Source organism: Macaca nemestrina, chromosome 9, assembly GCF_043159975.1.
Source record: "Macaca nemestrina isolate mMacNem1 chromosome 9, mMacNem.hap1, whole genome shotgun sequence".
NCBI classification, from domain to species: domain Eukaryota; kingdom Metazoa; phylum Chordata; class Mammalia; order Primates; family Cercopithecidae; genus Macaca; species Macaca nemestrina.
Window position 1 is genome coordinate 1907287 of NC_092133.1, and position 19299 is coordinate 1926585.

At 51.9% G+C, this 19299-nt stretch overlaps 1 long non-coding RNA gene across 1 annotated transcript; it reads right to left on the reverse strand.

The window, feature by feature from the left end:
- Positions 1-6005: 6005 nt before the first annotated feature.
- LOC139356031 (uncharacterized) lies at positions 6006-8112 on the reverse strand. Its single transcript, XR_011607401.1, has 3 exons — positions 7996-8112; positions 7265-7432; positions 6006-6701 (listed from the first exon to the last, which is right to left on the reverse strand). It is a non-coding gene; the product is annotated as an uncharacterized lncRNA (long non-coding RNA).
- Between the last annotated feature and the right edge of the window lie 11187 nt (positions 8113-19299).

Here is a 19299-nt window from a genome sequence, read left to right on the forward strand (position 1 = left end):
CGGGGCTTCCAGTCTACAAGTAAGCAAACACATCAAACAATTCTGAAATGTGACAGGTACTGGGATGGGCCAAGGAGGGTGCGGAAGGGGCTTTCTACTCTGTCTAGGAAGGTGGTGGGGACGTTTCTGAGCAGGGGAATTGCAGTGGAGACCTGAAGGATGACAGGCTGTCAGCCTGGACAGGGGGGTTTAGTGACGGTAGTAGACAGAGTCTGTCTGGTGGAGGGGCTTGCTGCAGCCGAGGCCCAGGACAGCAAAGAGGTCAGTGGGTGCTCTCAAAGAACTGAGAGGGGTCCATGTACCTGGAGGGGAGGGGAGGGAAGGGGACGTGGCGAGAGAAGCTTATGTGGGACCTGATCTCATTAGGGAACTGGGAAGGTAGGAAAGCCACGGCGATACTGTTTTAAAATCAATTCCCATTCCTTGCCAGTCACGACTCATGGTCGTCAGATGCTTATGGCTAAGGAAGGAGTTCAGTAATGCCTGCAACGGCAAACTCCCAGGACAGCAGACGTCCAGATGTCCTGACACCTCATGACCATGCATGCTTTTAAGATAGCTATAGTCATGCTTTGATGTACTTACGCACTAAAGTGTCAAGGATAACTTTCTTTAAATCCACAAAGTGCTACATTTTGTCCCACTGTCAATCCACCTGCACGTAGACATAACTTAGTTTAGCTTTTACATAGATAAGACCCCCATATAAAAAGAGTTTAAAACAAAGACGGCACAATCCTCCTCTTGCTTTCTGAGGACACCCTACTCTGTATCTGAGCAACTTTCAGTAAACTCTGTCTTCTCCATGAACTCTGCAACTTGCTCTGAATTCCTTCCTGCTGGAGATCCAAGAACCCTGTCTTGGGGTCTGGACTGGGACCACTTTTTTTGGCAATGATCTGAATTGTGCTTTGGAACATTGTTTGAGCTGCGTGGGCAGGGTGGGCCATGAGGGCAGAGTGGCGGTGGGAGCCAGTGTTCCGGGCTGGAGGTGATGGCCGCCTGGTCCAGTGGGATTGGAGGGACGAGAGGGGATTCCAGATGGAACTCCAGGGTAACCAAAGCAGAGTAGGGGCAAGGGTAATACCTGCATTTCTGTCCAGAGTCAGGGATTGTGGAGCCTGGGGACATAAGGAGGATGTGTGGGGAGGACAGTGGTGTAATTTCTAGTGGCGTGAAAATGCAACTCTCCACTGTGAAACTTCACAGGGGCTGAGGAATGCAAGGCGGGGTGGGGCAGGCCTTGGCGGGGGTGACAGTGTGACATTCCAGCACCGCCCATGGTTGTTCTCAGCTGCTCCTGGGTGGGACGCGGAGTGGGAGATCATGTGCTTAGCTTGCAGCTTAATGAGTTCTGTGATTTGCAAAGTGGGAGAGGCATTGAGTGAGCCAGGCTGTTGGTCTACAGCTAAATGAGGGAAGTGAATTTCAGTCCTCCCCCAGAGGCCAGCATGAGGGGGTTGCTGGGACATGGAGAGAAGGGAGGAAGGAGGGGGCAGGTGGGAGAACTGGGAAGAGATTCAGCACCTGAGAGTCCCACAGCCCCAGGGACCCCCATGTGACTTGCCATGGCTCCCACATCTGAGGCCGGCTCCTGCCGTGCTCCCAAGCCCTCTGCAGGTGGAGGAGAAGGGGCAAATACCTCATTTGCATTGGGGCAGGGGCAGCAAAGAGCTCAGGGTGAGATGCAGAGGCCAGGTCCCCAGCAAGGCAGAGAGAGCACCAGAGAGAGATGCCGTGAAGACGCGGCCCTGTCCCACCAGGAACCCCGGGAGATGCTGCAGCGACCTGCGGTTTCCTCCGAAAGCCTGGAAGACCCGAGACCCTGGGGTCACCTGTTACAGACGGTGGCCTGGGCCCAAAGCCTGGAGGACCTGAGACCCGGGGGTCACCTGTTACAGACGGTGGCCTGGGCCCAAAGCCTGGAGGACCTGAGACCCGGGGGTCACCTGTTACAGACGGTGGCCTGGGCCCAAAGCCTGGAGGACCTGAGACCCGGGGGTCACCTGTTACAGACGGTGGCCTGTCGGCGGGGACATGTGTGGGTTCCATGGGCTTAGATGTTCCAGGATCAGTGCCTTGTAGGAGGACCCTGCTTCCCTGCGAATCCCAGTCCTGGGCCACCCTTTGGTGTATTTGTGAAACAAAGCGTGGTGCTGAATTGACTTTGGAGGAATGGTGGTTTCCCTGGGGCAGGACTCGGCAGAAACTTTTCCCTGACTCTGCCCTCCACGGCTGAGTTCTCAGTCTGATCGTGCATCAGATTGACCTGACACAGGGGACCCCGGCTGGAAGGGCATCCCTCCGGGTGCTGCTGGGTTGAGGGCGGCGGGGTCATCCCTGCTCAGCCTGGAGCAGGTTGGCTGACCTCTCAGATGTGTGGTTTACTTTGGAACGGAGCTCTTACCTCCCGCCCTGGGCCGGCACTGGCAGGTGCCCCATGAACCCCAACTGCAGGTGCTGCCGAGCTAGGGCCCTGGGTGGCCCAGGTGTGACTCAGGCTTGGTCTGCTGGGGAGTCCTTGCCTTTGGCACACACTCCTTTGAGTTAATTTTTCTTCCCCTCAGAGGAAAGGAGATGAAGTGCCTGTTGGTAGACTGGCCCCGACTCACTATGGCTTTGTTTGGCTTTAGCTATGACAAATGCCAAAGATGAAAGGCTTGATGAATATTATTCCAGAGGATAGTATCAAATGAACCATCATTGCTGTCAAATTATGTTTAAATATGCTCTGTTTACAAAATCAATTATGCCATACACAAAGTAAATAATGTCCCGAGTGGGCAAAGCTAAAAGTAATCACCCAATCAATTATTAAAAAAAATCTTCAAGTACAGAATCTGTAAATATGGCTCCTTGGATGCTAACAATAAGGTCTCATGTTTATAAAGCACTATACGTATGTGTGTATATATATGTGTGCATATATATACACATATATATAGTGTATGTGTATATATACACACACATATATACATATACTATATGTGCGTGTGTATATATATACACGTGTGTGTGTGTATATATAGTGTGTGTGTATATATACACGTGTGTGTGTATATATAGTGTGTGTGTATGTGTGTGTGTGTATATGTATATATACACACACACTATACATGTTGTGGAGGTTGCATTGAGCCAAGATTGCACCACCACATTCCAGCCTGGGCGACAGAGGGAGACCCTGTCTCAAACCACAACAACAGCAAACAAAACAATGAAATGACAAATGCTTATCTGTCAAAGGTCTTGTATCCAGAATATACAAAGAACACCAAAACTCAGCAGTAAGAAACTATACCTGTGTGTGTGTGTGTATATATATATATACGTGTGTATGTGTGTATATATATTCCTGGGGGTCGGGACCTGTGTGTGTGTGTGTGTATATATATATTCCTGGGGGTCGGGGACCTGTGTGTGTATATATATATATACATGTGTGTGTGTATATATATTCCTGGGGGTCGGGGACCTGTGTGTGTGTATATATATATACACGTGTGTGTGTGTACATATGTAGTGTGTGTATATATATATACGTGTGTGTGTGTGTATAGTGTGTGTGTGTATATATATATACGTGTGTGTGTATAGTGTGTGTGTATATATATATATACGTGTGTGTATATATAGTGTGTGTGTATATATATACGTGTGTGTGTATATATAGTGTGTGTGTATATATATATGTGTGTGTATATATAGTGTATGTGTATATATATATATACGTGTGTGTGTGTATATACGTGTGTGTGTATATATATATTCCTGGGGGTTGGGGAGAGGGTGCCAGGTACTGCGCTCTCTCCTTACTTCACAGGGAGGCTTTCAGAATTGCTGTTGGAATCCAAGGTGGGCTTCAGGGACTATGGCTCACATCTCTGTCTTTATGTAACTCTTCTCAGGCAATTGTCAAGATCAGATGAAAGAGGGTCTTTTTCCTTAAGCCACAAAGCATGGTGCGCTTACAGAGCTTTTCTGATATGAGGTATATCCTGCCTGCCATCCAAACTTCTGCAACACAGAGAATGTGGGAATTTTACAGCTACTGTTTATTGGGCACTACTTTGAGATTCCCACGTGCTGAGTATTTATATACAACATGTATGTGGCCATCACTGCCACACTAAGCACACAGGCTGTTCAATACAGAAAGACGTGGCCGTCACCGCCACACTAAGCGCACAGGCTGTTCAATACAGAAAGACGTGGCCGTCACCGCCACACTAAGCGCACAGGCTGTTCAATACAGAAAGACGTGGCCGTCACCGCCACACTAAGCGCACAGGCTGTTCAATACAGAAAGACGTGGCCGTCACCGCCACACTAAGTGCACAGGCTGTTCAATACAGAAAGGAAGGTCCTGTGTGCCATGGTGCGGAGCAACTGGATACCTAGATGCAAGAAAAAGAAGACTCTCCACCCAGTCCTTGCACAAGAAACAAAAATAAATAAACAATAAATAAAAAATAAATAAACCCAAATGGATCATAGACTGAAATGTGAAACCCACAGCTGTAAAGCTTCCTGGAGAACATACGAGATGATTTTTATAAGCTTGGGTTAGGCAAGGGATCTTAGAGGTGACGTGAAACAAAACACTCCTTGATGGGATTTTGTCAAAATTAAAAGTTTTGTTCTTCAAAATACATTTCTAAGCTGGGCATGGTGGCTCACACCTGTAATCCCAGCACTTTGGGAGGCTGAGGCGGGCAGATCACTTGAGGTCAGGAGTTCGAGACCAGCCTGACCAACATGCCAAACCCCTGTCTACTAAAATTATAAAAATCAGCCAGACTTGTTGGCGGGCGCCTGTAGTTCCAGCTACTCTGGAGGCTGAGGCAGGAGAATCGCTGAACCTGGGAGGTGGAGGTTGCAGTGAGCTGAGATTGAGCCATTGCACTCCAGCCTGGGCAACAGAGGGAGACCCTGTCTCAACACAACAACAGCAAGCAAAACAATGAAATGACAAGTGCTTATCTGTCTAAGGACTTCTGTCCAGAATATACAAAGAACACCAAAACTCGACAGTAAGAAAACAAAAGCCCCATTTTAAAACTGGGCGAGAAATTTGGACAGACCCTTCACTAAAGCGAATGTGCAGATGGTAAATAAGCACATAAAAAAAATGCTGTGCGTCATTAGTCATCAGGAAAATGCAAATAACAGCTGCATGAAAACATCACGTCACACCTACTGAAAAGGCTAAAAAGGATATAAAACAACACCCACAGACAATGCGGCCCACCCCAGGCCGGCACTGGCAGGTGCCTCATGAACCCCAACTGCAGGTGCTGCTGAGCTGGGCCCTGGGTGGCCCAGGTGTGACTGTCAGAACCTGGCTATCGAAACTCTCACATCACTGGTGGGAATGTAATATGGTTTGGCAGCCAAGGCGGAAAAGCAGTGTGGGGGTTTCTCACACAGTTAAACACACTCTTGCCCAATGATCCAGCAATGGTTCTACTGGGCGTTCACCCAAGGGAAATGAAAACTCACGTTCACACAAAGACCTCCCTGCGAATGTTTCTAGTAACTTTATTGATAACTGCCTCAACGTGGAGACCATCCAGATATCCACCAACTGGCGAATGGATAAAGAAACTGGGATACCTTCCTGCAACGGGAAACGTTCAAGGAAAAATTGCAGGAATAATCCCCACGGGCCTTATTCTAAGGGCAAAGAGCTGGGCTCAGAAGGCTGAGTGCTGCATGATTCTGTTTCCATCACATTCTAGAAAAGGCAGCACTCCAGGTAGGGGAACAGATGAGTGGCTTCCAGGGGCTGCGATGGGGGGCACAGGAGTGGAATTTTGGGGATCATGGGCCTGGTCTCTTGATTGTGTTGTTGGTTACATGACTTTATGCACTTGCCCAAAATTATAGAGCCACATGCCACATAGTGTGTTTTACTGTAGTTTCAAACAAACAAGCAAACAAACAACAGATGAACAGACAACAAACCGACAAACCTCCAGCTAGGCAGTGTGGATTCTGCTCCCATCTCCGTCGGGTCTCCGTGGCCCTCTCAGGCCCTGAGTCAGTGGGTTTGCCCTTGGAGTGCTGGGGTCTTCCTTACATTTGGGGTGAAGCAGAGTGGCCGGGGGGCGGTGTGGTGGGGGAAGCAGGCAGCACCTCAGAGCCACTTGTCCGGCATCCTTCGGCCTCTGGCGGCCTCTGGTTTGCCCAGGACCATGGCACGAAGCACGTCTGTTCCTGCCTTTCGTGCACACGCTATTTGCAGGTCAGTCTCCCCCGCAGGACTGGGGGCAGCTCTCCTCTCAGCAGGAGTCTCTGTCACCTGGAACCCCAGTGCCTCATGCAATCCGGGCAGTGTGGGGAATGAATGGTCTAGGACTTTTCTCCTGTACGACACTTTCCTTTTAGTTTTCTCACATTTCCAGGGACACTGTGAGGTAGACGCAGCCTATGCTTTAATTCCAGTCCCAGGAACAGGTGTCCCCTCGTGCTGGACACCTCATGCTGGAGGCTGGTGGGTGTTGGCATTCAGACCAACCGGCCATGATCATTTCGCATCATGCGACAGGGGCTGGAGCTGCCACCCGACTCACAGACAATGGCCTCGCGGGAGGGTGTTGCTGCCTCTGTCGTAGGCCCATCCTCACTGCAGTCTGGATGGTTTGATGTTCATTCATCTGGAACGGTCTCAGAAAGAGAAAGGAGTGACTCCCTGGATGCTGGGGGGCACAAAGCTGAAGTGAGTAGTAAATAAAAGTGACTTTTGTAAGTGAAATTTATGCTGATGGTTTTTTTTTTTTTTTGAGACCTGTCGCCTAGGCCAGAGTGCAGTGGTTGGATCTCAGCTCACTGCAAGCTCCGCTTCCTGGGTTTACGCCATTCTCCTGCCTCAGCCTCCCGAGTAGCTGGGACTACAGGCGCCCGCCACCTCGCCCGGCTAGTTTTTTGCATTTTTTTTTAGTAGAGACGGGGTTTCACCGTGTTAACCAGGATGGTCTCGATCTCCTGACCTCATGATCCGCCCGTCTTGGCCTCCCAAAGTGCTGGGATTACAGGCTTGAGCCACCGCGCCCGGCCATGCTGATGGTTTTTAATCACCCAATGTGGCAGCCTAGGATAACTCTGTTCCCAGGGATTTTGCCTGCACCATGGCGACCTTTCCCAGGTATCACTTGGCCTGCATTTTAATTGCTTTAAAAAGATCAAATCAATATTGTATACATGAAATGTGGCCATTCCCAAATCATACATCATTCAGACTTTTCCAAAGGTAAGGCCTTACATCTTTGGGATGGAGTCGAGTTGCTTGTTCTGCTTGTTGAAATCCATGGGGTGGGGCCGTCAGGGCACTGGTGATGGTAGGTTGGCAGTGTGAGCCAGGAGGGGCAGCGTGCCACCACTGGACCACTGTCCTGGTGGGCAGGTCCTAAGGGGCGTCGCTGAGAACAGCCTGGGGGCCGGGAAAGCACACGTTCTCACATGCACCTGCAGAGAGAGTCCTCCTGCTCGGGAGTTACCCGTGTGGGCCTCCTCCAGCCAGAGGGAGAGGCCCAGGGACTGCCTGTTCGCTGGCAGAGAAGGGGTTGACAGAGTCTGCATCCGTGTCTCTACCCACATCTCACGTTGAAATGTCATCCCCAGTGTTGGAGGTGAGGCCTGGTGGGAGATGTTTGGGTCACGGGGGTGGGTCCCTCAGGCCTCGGTGCTGTTTTTACAGCAGTGAGTGAGTTCTCCTGAGAGGTGGTGGTTTAAAGTGTGCAGCACCTCCCCCTTCTCTCTCTTGCTCCCGTTCTGGCCACGTGATGCGCCTGTTTCCCCTTCACCTTCACCAGCACCGAAATCTTCCTGCAGCCTTCCCAGAAGCCAGGCAGATGCCAGCTTCCTGCACAGCCTGCAGAGCGTGAGCCAACTAAACCTCTCTTCTTTATAAATTACCCAGTCTCAGGTATTCTTTACCGCAATTTGGGAACAGCCTAACAGGGGTTGTGGCTCAGATATGATAAACAAACTCACCTGTCCAAACCCAAAGAATGGACTCAGAGACCCAGAGAACAGCGAAAGTGAGACTTTTAAAGATGGTTTTGCAAGATCGGGTGTCTGGTGGGCAGGCATACCCAGCAGGGTTACAACAAGCCGTTTAACCCATTTAACTGCGCAGGTCCTGCCCCAGTTCCTTATAGGCTGAGTACTGTGGGGTCACAGTCTTTCCGGACTTTGCCTATTGGTTGTTGGGTAGGGGGTGTAAGGTGCAGGTCCCTCCCTCAGATCCTCATAGGCTGAGTACTATGGGGGGGGGTCACAACCTTCCTGGACTTTGCCTATTGGTTGTTGGGTAGGGGCTGTAGAGTGCAGGTCCCTCCCCTGGTTCCTCATAGGCTGAGTACTATGGGGGGGGGGGGCACAACCTTCCCGGACTTCACCTATTGGTTGTTGGGTAGGGGCTGCAGGGTGCAGGTTCCTCCCCTGGTTCCTCATAGGCTGAGTACTGTGGGGGGGGGGTCACAGTCTTCCCGGACTTCACCTATTGGTTGTTTGGTAGGGGGTGTAGGGTGCAGGTCCCACCCCCACTTCCTCATAGGCTGAGTACTGTGGGAGTCACAGCCTTCCTGGACGTTGCCTATTGGTTGTTGGGTAGGGGCTGCAGGGTGCAGGCTCCTCTCCTGGTTCCTCACAGACTGAGTACTGTGGGGGTCAGTCTTCCTGGACGTTGTCTATTGGTTGTTGGGTAGGGGGTGTAGGGTGCAGGTCCCGCCTCCGGTTCCTCATAGGCTGAGTACTGTGTGGGGGGGGTCACAGCCTTCCTGGATGTTGCCTATTGGTTGTTGGGTAGGGGCTGTAGGGTGCAGGTTCCTCCCCTGGTTCCTCATAGGCTGAGTACTGTGGGGGGGGGGGGTCACAGCCTTCCTGGATGTTGCCTATTGGTTGTTGGGTAGGGGGTGTAGGGTGCAGGTCCCGCCCTCGCTTCCTCATAGGCTGAGTACTGTGGGGGGTGGTCACAGTCTTCCTGGACGTCGCCTATTGGTTGTTGGGCAGGGGCTGTAGGTGTTTTCTTTGGGGTTGTCCTGCTGCGTTTTGTTGCGGCCCACAATGCATTGCAATCCCAGTCAGCTCAGGGGCTCTTCCAGTATTTGACTTATGACCTAAGTAGCTGGGCAGGCTGATAAGAACAGACAAAACGAGATATTTTTAGGCCAGTAAACTTTCATCTTAGACTAAACCTCTTTGGTTCGGGTGAGGGCAACTAAGAGGGGGTGCCAGGAAGCAGGCGTTGGCTATCCAAGCAGGGGCCTAGTGCATCCTGTTTCTTCTGTAGTTTGCTGACCTAAGCCGATTCAAGGCCCTTTGTCCTGGAAATGGACCACTGTATACATTATTTCCTTCATCAGAAACAGGAAGCCGCACGGGGTCTCTGCGCGGCTCTCGCACGCGTCCGTTCATTTCCTCCTTCTTTGCCTCAGCACGTGTTCACCGAGGGCCCACTGTGAATGCAAGTGTGCGGTGCCCATCCCTCACCTCCCGCCTCGCATCCACCCTGGGGCGCCCTGCCCTGCCGCTGCTGCTGGGGAACGGGCTCCGCGTTTTGGCCGTGGTGGCCCTGCCTGCAGGCTCTGTCACTCGGGTGCAGCAGGGAGACCGGGCCACAGTGGGGGTGGGGACGGGGGTGACCCCTTCCTTCTGCCTGTTGCATCGGCATCACCCAGAGGTGGCTCCTCTCTGGCAGTGACTGGGACCCCATTTCTCCTGTACCTTTGGAGCCACCGACCAGCATAGTCCTGCCAAGACCCTCCCCTGCGGCCTGAATCTTACTCCTCGGGGATGCCTCTCTGAGCTCCTGGGTTCTGGGAACCCCAACTTCTCTCCTTTGTTTTCCGGTTGCTGGGGTAGAAGCTGCTTCCTGCAGTGTGTCTGTGCCTTCAGCCCTCTGACACCGCTGAACCAATCCCCGGTGTTACATTCGCTCTGTTAGAATAGCTGGGGTGCCTTCTGCTCTCTGGACTGGACCCTGATACCCACGGTTTTAGGGACGCAACACTGAAGTCAGAGGGTGACAACACCATGGTGTGATAGGAGGAAAGACTTGGAGGTTCCAGGAAGGTGTGTGGGGAGGGGCCGGGAAGATCAAGGTCATCCCAGGCTGCCTGGGAATGGTTGACCAAGGCAGGGGCCACCAAGAGAAGAGCACGACAGGGAGAGGGTGGCTTCCGGGGGCTGAGTGCCTCTAACACCCGGCGGAAATTCTGCCGAGGGTCCTGGGTCTGGGACTCAGGAGGGGGGAGTCATTTGCATTTGGGCTAACCGGAGCCCTGGGAGTTGGGTCAGAAAGCAGCTGTGGGTGGAATCTTTCATGGGCTGAAAAGGGTCCCTCCAAATGTATAGGTGGAACACCTACTCCCAGCACCCGAGTGTGATTGCGTTTGGAAGCAGGATCTTTAAAATGGCGGTGAAGGTTAAATGTCAGTAGACAGGGCCCTAATCTTGTAGGACTGTATCCCTGTAAGAAGAGGAGATGAGGTCCCAGGTATGCACAAAGAAAAGACGCTGTAAGGACACAGGGAGGAGATGAGGTCTATAGGCCCAGGACAGGGGCCCCAGGAGGAGCCAGTCCTGCCCACATCTTCATCTTGGACCTCCGGCCTCCAGAGCTGTGAGGACATAAAGTCCTGTTGTTTAAGCCGCCCCGTCTGTGGTGCTGTCATGGCAGCCGGAGCCAGTGTTCAGGATCCTAGGAAGGAGCGAGGAAGAGTCCACCCAGGAATGTGGCCCGAGTGCCTGGGAGGGGAGGAAGCAGGAGTCCGAGGCCTCCTGGGGTCGCCGATGCACATGGCAGGTCTGAGAAGAGGAGGACAGGGAGGGACCACGCTGTGGAGCTGGGGGTGAGGGCGGTGAGGAAGAGGGGCTCAGTGGGGACCCCCACTCGGGAGCCCTGGCTGTGCCACCCTCGAGAGGTGAGACCTGGCAGGTCTGGGAAGAGGAGGACAGGGAGGGACCTTGTTGTGGAGCTGGGGGTGAGGGCAGTGAGGAAGAGGGGGGCTCAGTGGGGACCCCCACTCGTGTGTCTGCCTTCAGCCCTCTGACACTGTTGAACCAATCCCCTGTGTTACATTCGCTCTGTTAGAATAGCTGGGATGCCTTCTGCTCTCTGGACTGGGCCCTGAGACCCACGGTTTTAGGGATGCAACACTGAAGTCAGAGGGTAACAACACCATGGAGTGATAGGAGGAGAGACGTGGAGGCTCCGGGAAGGTGTGTGGGGAGGGTGGCACAGCCACCCTTGAGAGGTGAGACCTGGCAGGTGGAGGTAAGTGAGGGCTTCCCTGCTTTCAGAATATTCTTTTAAAAGTATCTAAATCTTTTAAAAATGGAATGTATGATGTGTACACGCAGTAACACACACCTGAACAGCATCAGAAGGCATGCGGTGAAAAGTGGAGACCGTACCTCATTCACATTCACGTGTCTGCCCTGGCCCCACTTCCTGCCTGAAACTCCAGACACATGTAAATATTTTCCTGTGTGTGCGTATCGTTTTAGCTCAGATGGGTAAATGGTAGTGTATTATTTATGTTGTTCTGCTCTTTGGTCTTTTAACTTACGAAATATTTAAAGTATATAAACATAGAGAATAATGTACCAAACACCTACATGCCCCCGGCTGGGCGTCAGAAGTGGAGCCTGACCAGCGCCCCTGAAGTCCGCACAAAGCCCATCCTCCCCGCAGAGGAGCCCAGATTCTGAATTGGGCCCCCGTTATTCCCATGCACAGGTACAAACACTGTAAATAATGTGTGTGTATTCATAAACAGCCTGGAGATTTGTTTAGCATTTTCCTGAAGTTTATATGCCCATCATCCTACAACTGGCTTCTTTGGCTCAGTGTCCACTCTGTTTCTGAGACCCACGCGTGCCGTCTGTGTCTCTCGGTGCCGGTGTTGCTCCTGAGACCCATCTGTGGCTCTGCCTCACTGAATTCACTGGCTGTGTAGTGTTCCAGGGCAGGAAGTGCACTGCTCGTGGTCCACGTCTCCTGTTGTAGACTCAGGTTGGTTATTTTTCACCCACTGCAAATTCTGCCTCCAGGATGTTGGGATGCCTGTGATCCCAGCTTCCATGAACAATTCACTTTTGCCAGAAGTTGCAACATTTCTTATGGGAATCTCTGCAGAATGATTCTCACCTACACACAGACACGTGGTCTCATGGTGTTGTTTGTAAAGACAGCTGCTCTGGGCAGGAAGAGTTGAGATTTGTCCATGAGAAAGTGAATTCTGGTCTTTGTGGCTGGTGGGGCTCGGTGTCCTTTGAGGGACTCCAGGATGGGTCAGGAAAGAAGTGTGCCCGGTGGATGCGGGGCCGTTAGACCTGTGGCGGGAACAGGGGGCCAGGTGGCCTGAAGCCCAGGCCCTCTCCCAAGAAGGGCTGACGTTGGAGAGACCCCGTGGGCTGGAGGAGGCCACGTGGGACCTGGGGAGGCATGAGGGCGTCTGCAGCTGTGAGCGGGAACGGAGCAGGATCGACCCCATGACAACTGTGTTGGACATGGGACATTCTCTTCTCTAATCTTTTACTGTGAGTTGCTCTTTCTAAAAAAAGCTTTATGTTTTGTTGGCAAAATGTAAAAGTTAGGAGTCTAGTTGCTTTTTAAACATTTTATACTTGAAATTGACAGACAGCAAAATTGGACTTTTCTTTTTGGTGGATATGTCTTTGAATTTTGGCACCTGTGTAGATTCAGGATACAGCACAAACCTCCCTTCTTCAAAAAGCCTCAAAAAACCCAACTTACCCTGTACTGAGCCTGTACAGTCGCACTCTCCCTAGATCAAAAAACCCAACTTACCCCATACTGAGCCTGGGCACTGTACTGATCCCACGCGGTATACCGAGCCCACGCAGTGTACCGAGCCTGTGCAGTGTACTGAGCCTGCACGCTGTACTGAGCCTGCATGGTGTACTGAGCCTGCACGCTGTACTGAGCCTGCGCGGTGTACTGAGCCTGCACACTGTACTGAGCCTGCACGCTGTACTGAGCCTGTGCGCTGTATGGAGCCTGCGTGCTGTACGGAGCCTGCACAGTGTACCGAGCCTGCATGTACGGAGCCTGCACAGTGTACCGCGCCTGCACGCTGTACCGAGCCTGCACAGTGTACTGAGCCTGCACACTGTACCGAGCCTGCGCGGTATACTGAGCCTGCGCGCTGTACCGAGCCTGCACAGTGTACTGAGCCTGCACACTGTACTGAGCCTGCGCAGTATACTGAGCCTGCGCAGTATACTGAGCCTGCGCGCTGTATGGAGCCTGTGTGCTGTACTGAGCCTGCACAGTGTACCGAGCCTGCACGCTGTACCGAGCCTGCACAGTGTACTGAGCCTGCGCACTGTACTGAGCCTGTGCAGTGTATTGAGCCTGCACGCCGTACCGAGCCTGCACAGTGTACCGAGCCTGCACACCATACTGAGCCTGTGCAGTGTACTGAGCCTACAGGCTGTACTGAGCCTGCGTGGTGTACTGAGCCTGCACAGTGTACCGAGCCTGCACGCCGTACTGAGCCTGCGCAGTGTACTGAGCCTGCGCGCTGTACTGAGCCTGCGCGGTGTACTGAGCCTGCATGCTGTACTGAGCCTGCGCGGTATGCTGAGCCTGTGCACTGTATTGAGCCTGCGCGCTGTACTGAGCCTGCGCAGTGTATTGAGCCTGTGCAGTGTATTGAGCCTGCATGCCATACCGAGCCTGCACAGTGTACCGAGCCTGCACACCGTACTGAGCCTGCACAGTGTACTGAGCCTGCGCAGTGTACTGAGCCTGCACGCCGTACTGAGCCTGCGCAGTGTACTGAGCCTGTGCGGTGTACTGAGCCTGCGCGGTGTACTGAGCCTGCACACCGTACTGAGCCTGCGCGGTGTACTGGGCCTGCCTGCCGTACTGAGCCTGTGCGCTGTACTGAGCCTGCGCAGTGTACTGAGCCTGCGCACTATACTGAGCCTCCACGCCGTACTGAGCCTGCGCAGTGTACTGAGCCTGCGTGCCATACTGAGCCTGCGCAGTGTACTGAGCCTGCCTGCTGTACTGAGCCTGCGCGCTGTCCTGAGCCTGCACGTTGTACTGAGCCTGCACGCTGTACTGAACCTGTGCAGTGACAGTTTTCTTGGACACCACCAAGGTGTTTTCCACACCACAACCCAGACTTTTTGAGAATGTCACGTAAATGACGCCCTGCAGGGTCTCACTCCATGGGCCAGCTTCCAGATCTATCTGAGGTGATGCGTGTGTCCACACAGGTTCCCCTTGATTGCCAGTGGTGTACTCATGCAGAGGCACCTCAGTTTGTCCATCCATTTACCTGGGGAGGACCTCTTCAAGGAGAACTACAAACCACTGCTCAACAAAATAAAAGAGGACACAAACAATTGGAAGAATATTCCATGGTCATGCATAGGAAGAATCAATATTGTGAAAATGGACATACTGCCCAAAGTAATTTATAGATTCAATACCATCCCCATCGAGTTATGAATGACTTTCTTCACAGAATTGGAAAAAACTACTTTAAAGTTCATATGGAACCAAAAAAGAGCCCGCATTGCCAAGACAATCCTAAGCCAAAAGAACAAAGCTGGAGGCATCACACTACCTGACTTCAAACTATGCTACAAGGCTACAGTAACCAAAACAGCATGGTACTGGTACAAAAACAGATATATAGACCAATGGAACAGAACAGAGGCCTCAGAAATAACACCACATATCTACAACCATCTGATCTTTGACAAACCTGACAAAAACAATAAATGGGGAAAGGATTGCCCATTTAATAAATGGTGCTGGGAAAACTGGCTAGCCATATGTAGAAAGCTGAAACTGGATCTCTTTCTTACACCTTATACAAAAATTAATTCAAGATGGATTAAAGACTTAAATGTTAGACCTAAAACCATAAAAACCCTAGAAGAAAACGTAGGCAATACCATTCAGGACATAGGCATGGGCAAGGACTTCATGACTAAAACACCAAAAGCAACGGCAACAAAGCCAAAATTGACAAATGGGATCTAATTAAACTAAAGAGCTCCTGCACAGCAAAATAAACTACTGTCAGAGTGAACAGGCAACCTACAGAATGGGAGAAAATTTTTGCAATCTACCCATCTGACAAAGGGCTAATATCCAGAATCTACAAAGAACTCAAACAAATTTGCAAGGAAAAAACAAACAATCCCATCAAAAAGTGGGCAAAGAATTTGAACAGACAGTTCTCAAAAGAAGGCATATGTGCAGTCAACAGACACATGAAAAAATGCTCATCATCACTGGTCATCAGAGAAATGCAGATCAAAACCACAATGAAATACCATCTCATGCCAGTTAGACTGGCAATCAGTAAAAAGTCAGGAAACAACTGATGCTGGAGAGGATGTGGAGAAACAGGAATGCTTTTACGCTGTTGGTGAGAGTGTAAACTAGTTCAACCATTGTGGAAGACAGTGTGGCAATTCCTCAAGGATCTAGAACTAGAAATACCATTTGACTCAGCAATCACATTACTGGGTATATACCCAAAGGATTATAAATCATGCTACTATAAAGACACATGTACGCATATGTTTATTGTGGCACTGTTCACAATAGCAAAGACTTGGAACCAACCCAAATGTCCATCAATGATAGACTGGATTGAGAAAATGTGGCACATATACACCATGGAATACTATGAAGCCATAAAAAAAGATGAATTCATGTCCTTTGCAGGGACATGGATGAAGCTGGAAACCATCATTCTGAGCAAACTATTCAAAGACAGAAAACCAAACACCACATGTTCTCACTCATAGGTGGGAATTGAACAATGAGAACACTTGGACACAGGGTGGGGAACATCATACACTGGTGCCTATTGAGGTGTGGGGGCCTGGGGGAGCGATAGCATTAGGAGAAATACCTAATGTAAATGATGAGTTGATGGGTGCAGCAAACCAACATGGCACATGTATATCTATGTATCAAACCTGAATGTTGTGCACACGTACCCTAGAACTTAAAGTAAAATTAAAAAAAAAATATGCCCCTGACTTCATCACTTCACCTCCACGTGCACGTCCCTACTCCTGTCCTGGTTACAGCTTAAATGCTAACACATATTCCTGGAGTAGGCAGAATTCAGCTACTGCTGTGGGAAATGCTTTTGTAGGTTATGCAGAAATGGAACGGAGGGACGTTTATTTGTTAGTAAGCGTAACTTGTGCCTGCAGAAGAAAAACAAGATGTGGGAAGAAGCCTGTGTCTTGGGGAGTCTGTCTCCTCCTGCTGCAGCTGAGGAAACCCACGGGCCTGGGAGCTCACGTGTCTGGCACGTGAATGGAGGGGAGAGGATGCCCTTCCCTCCCGTTCCGACGGAGGAGCAAGGGCAGGAGGGGGCGGTGCACATAGAGCATTGGGTCCTGGTCCTTAGAGCTATGCTTCATAGAACATCGTGGATACCCAGTGAATAGAAAAAGGCAGCCACACCCGTGCATGCTTCAAGCTGGGCTGCCATGCTGGAAGGGCAACGAGATGTCTCCGGAACTTGCCCTGGAGGCCCAGCACAGGCTGGGGCCAGGAGCCCTGTCTGCAGAGCCATCAGGAGAGGCTGCCCCGGAGCCGCCAGTGGGCTCAGCTTCCTGGTCAAGCTTCCACTGCGTCAGTGGACATTTTTATTTGGGAGCAACTTGGCTCACAAACTGGCCATCAGGGGATGTGCAAAGAAACATGTCTAAGGAAACCCTCTGTGGCACCCGCTCAAAGAGACCGACGCTTTCTGTTTGCTTTAGGACCAGACCTATTTTTATTTACTTGAGGGGCCAGTCACCGGGGGAGAGGGCTGGAGCGCTGAACTGACTTGGTGTAGGAAGCCGTCCAGAGAGCTGGCAGCTCTGATGCATAGTTCATGTTTCTCCACTGATTAAAAAAAATCCATACTAATATTAAAAATAGAACCAAAAAGGACGTTAAATTCAGTGACTTCATTAGTGGAATACATTGTTTAGTTATTTACCTTAAACTATTTTTGGGACTATTTTCTATCATTTGGAGAACAGAATTTATTCTTTCAGGGAACACATTCATACCTTCAGACATTTCAAAAAAGATGAGCTTCAAATGATTAAAGACTCAAGAGATCACAAGTTCCAACAGAATTGTTGAAAGTTACCCGCCAGTTCTGAGGACTCTGGGTCTCTGTCTCCCGAGTCAGAGTCACAGGCAGAGCCGGTGCTGGAGGAAACGTCCCACTGAAACATTTCCAGCAAGTACAAAGGGACGCGGCTGGCTCTCTGTACACGCTTCAGGGCTGCCTTGTAATAAGACTAGAGGGGAATCTCTGCCCCAAAGCGTTGGAATCTTTCATTGAGGTTTCCAGCCCCGTGTGCACACACACCAGTAGCCTGAATTCTGATGTCTAGCACAGGGTGAAGAACACAGCTGTTTTCTAATGTTTGACATGCTGATGTAATCACAACGTCCACTGTTTGATGTTGTTTTTCTAGTGTCATTAACATTGTGTGTTTCTTTTCGCCCTGGAATGTGTCTGGAGAAACTGGATAAAATCCCGGGAGGCTGCCCTAGGGTGGCTTCAGCTCAGCCGAGAGGTCTGATCGACTGTGTCCCCTGAGCTTGCGGAACGGGACTGGAAACCTGGCACGTGGTCTGTGGGTGGGGTCTGATGGTGGAGGTGGTCTAGGAAAGGCAGGAAAGCTGCTGAAGGAAGAGGCGGAGGAGCAACAGGGGGCAAGTGAAGGCCCCAGATGCCACGTGTGCTGCCTTAGTGTCTGGGGACACGGGGGTGGGGGGACCTCACTGCTGGCTCCCCTCCCCCTCTGCTCCTGAGGACAGGGGCCCTCAGCCACACAGCCCAGCCTGTCATCCCTGATCAAAGGCTCCGGCTTCCTGCTGGCCCGCAGGGTGATTCAAAGCAGCTCACTCCATCCCTCTGCAGGGCCCACGGGCACCACCTTCTTGTTCCTGCACCATCCACCCCCACAGCCCTGCAGCTCACTCTGCCCCGAGAGCTTCCTCCCCGTGACCCTGTGTGGCCTGAGGTTTCCTCCCCTGGGTGGTGAGCCCGTGGGACTGAGAAACTGCTGCCCCTCGTCTGTCAAGTGCTGGGCACCCTGTGTCTGGCCATTCCTCGAGCTCTAGGCGGGAATCCCTTCCTCACCAGCCCCGTGAAGAGGACTCGGCTAAAACACAAGCTGCCTCCCACGTTGCCCTCTGAGCTCTGCCAGAGCCCTGGGCAGGAATACCCTACTCATGCTTCCTCCTCCTCAGGAGGTCCTCACTGGTGTCTCGGGGCTTCCTCTGGCCTGCACAGGTCTCTGGGGCACACACTCTCGCTTCCTGGGCAGTCCTTCGGGTGCAAATGACAGATGGCACCTGTGGGCCGTGTGCCTCCCACTGCTAGCAGAGGAGCCTCCCAGGTAGCCACCAGTCTGGCCACTGTCCACCCGTGGCCTGAGGGTTCTCTCCCCACCCATGGCTCCCCTCTTCACCCTGGAGGCTGAGCTGTCTGGGCTAAAGCCACCACAGGCAAGACCTCAGTGGCCCTGTTGGGCTCAGCAGGGAGAAGGGGAGGGAGCTGAGCGACGTGGGGGCTTGACTCCTTCAGCTCCTGCCCTGCCCAGCAGCGCAGGTGGCTCCCTATCTGGGGGCTGTGTCTCCTGAGGGGGTGCAGGCAGACTCCCTATCTGGCAATTCCCCTGGGCTCCACTTTGCTGGCCGCCCCCTCCACCTGCGTGATAGGAGCCGTTGCCAGCCCAGGCACTGCGCTGGCCTCGTCCTGGGGGCCCCACCGGCTGCCCCACTCTCACCTGCACAGAGCAGTCTCTGGATCACTATTTATTGGCTGTGTTCATTTGCCTCAGACTGAAGCCTGATCTTCCCTTCTGGCTGGGCATAAAGGGAGGATATATGAGGGTTGATTTGGAGGAGGCCCGAGCTCAGTCCTTTCATCAAGGGAAATGGAGATTAGTACTTCAAATAAGCTTGGAAGCCTGGGTGGAGAAGGCCCATTTCTGTGTGGATTTGAGCTTGCAGATCCACGTTGCCGGCCCCTTGTTCCTGGGAAGACCTGGCTGGGGTCTGCGGGCTCCGCGTGGCTGCTCCAGCCTCCTCTCCAGTGCCCGGCTGCTGTGCCTCTGGCCATGATGGACCCTTTGTCATTTCTTGCCACTTCTGGGCCCTGCACCTGCAGGCAGTCCTGAGCTGGAAGAATTTTTCTAGATCCCTATCTCCCCTTCTCTGACCAAGCAAGGCCTGCTGGTTTCTCCTGATGACTCCGGCTGCTCTGG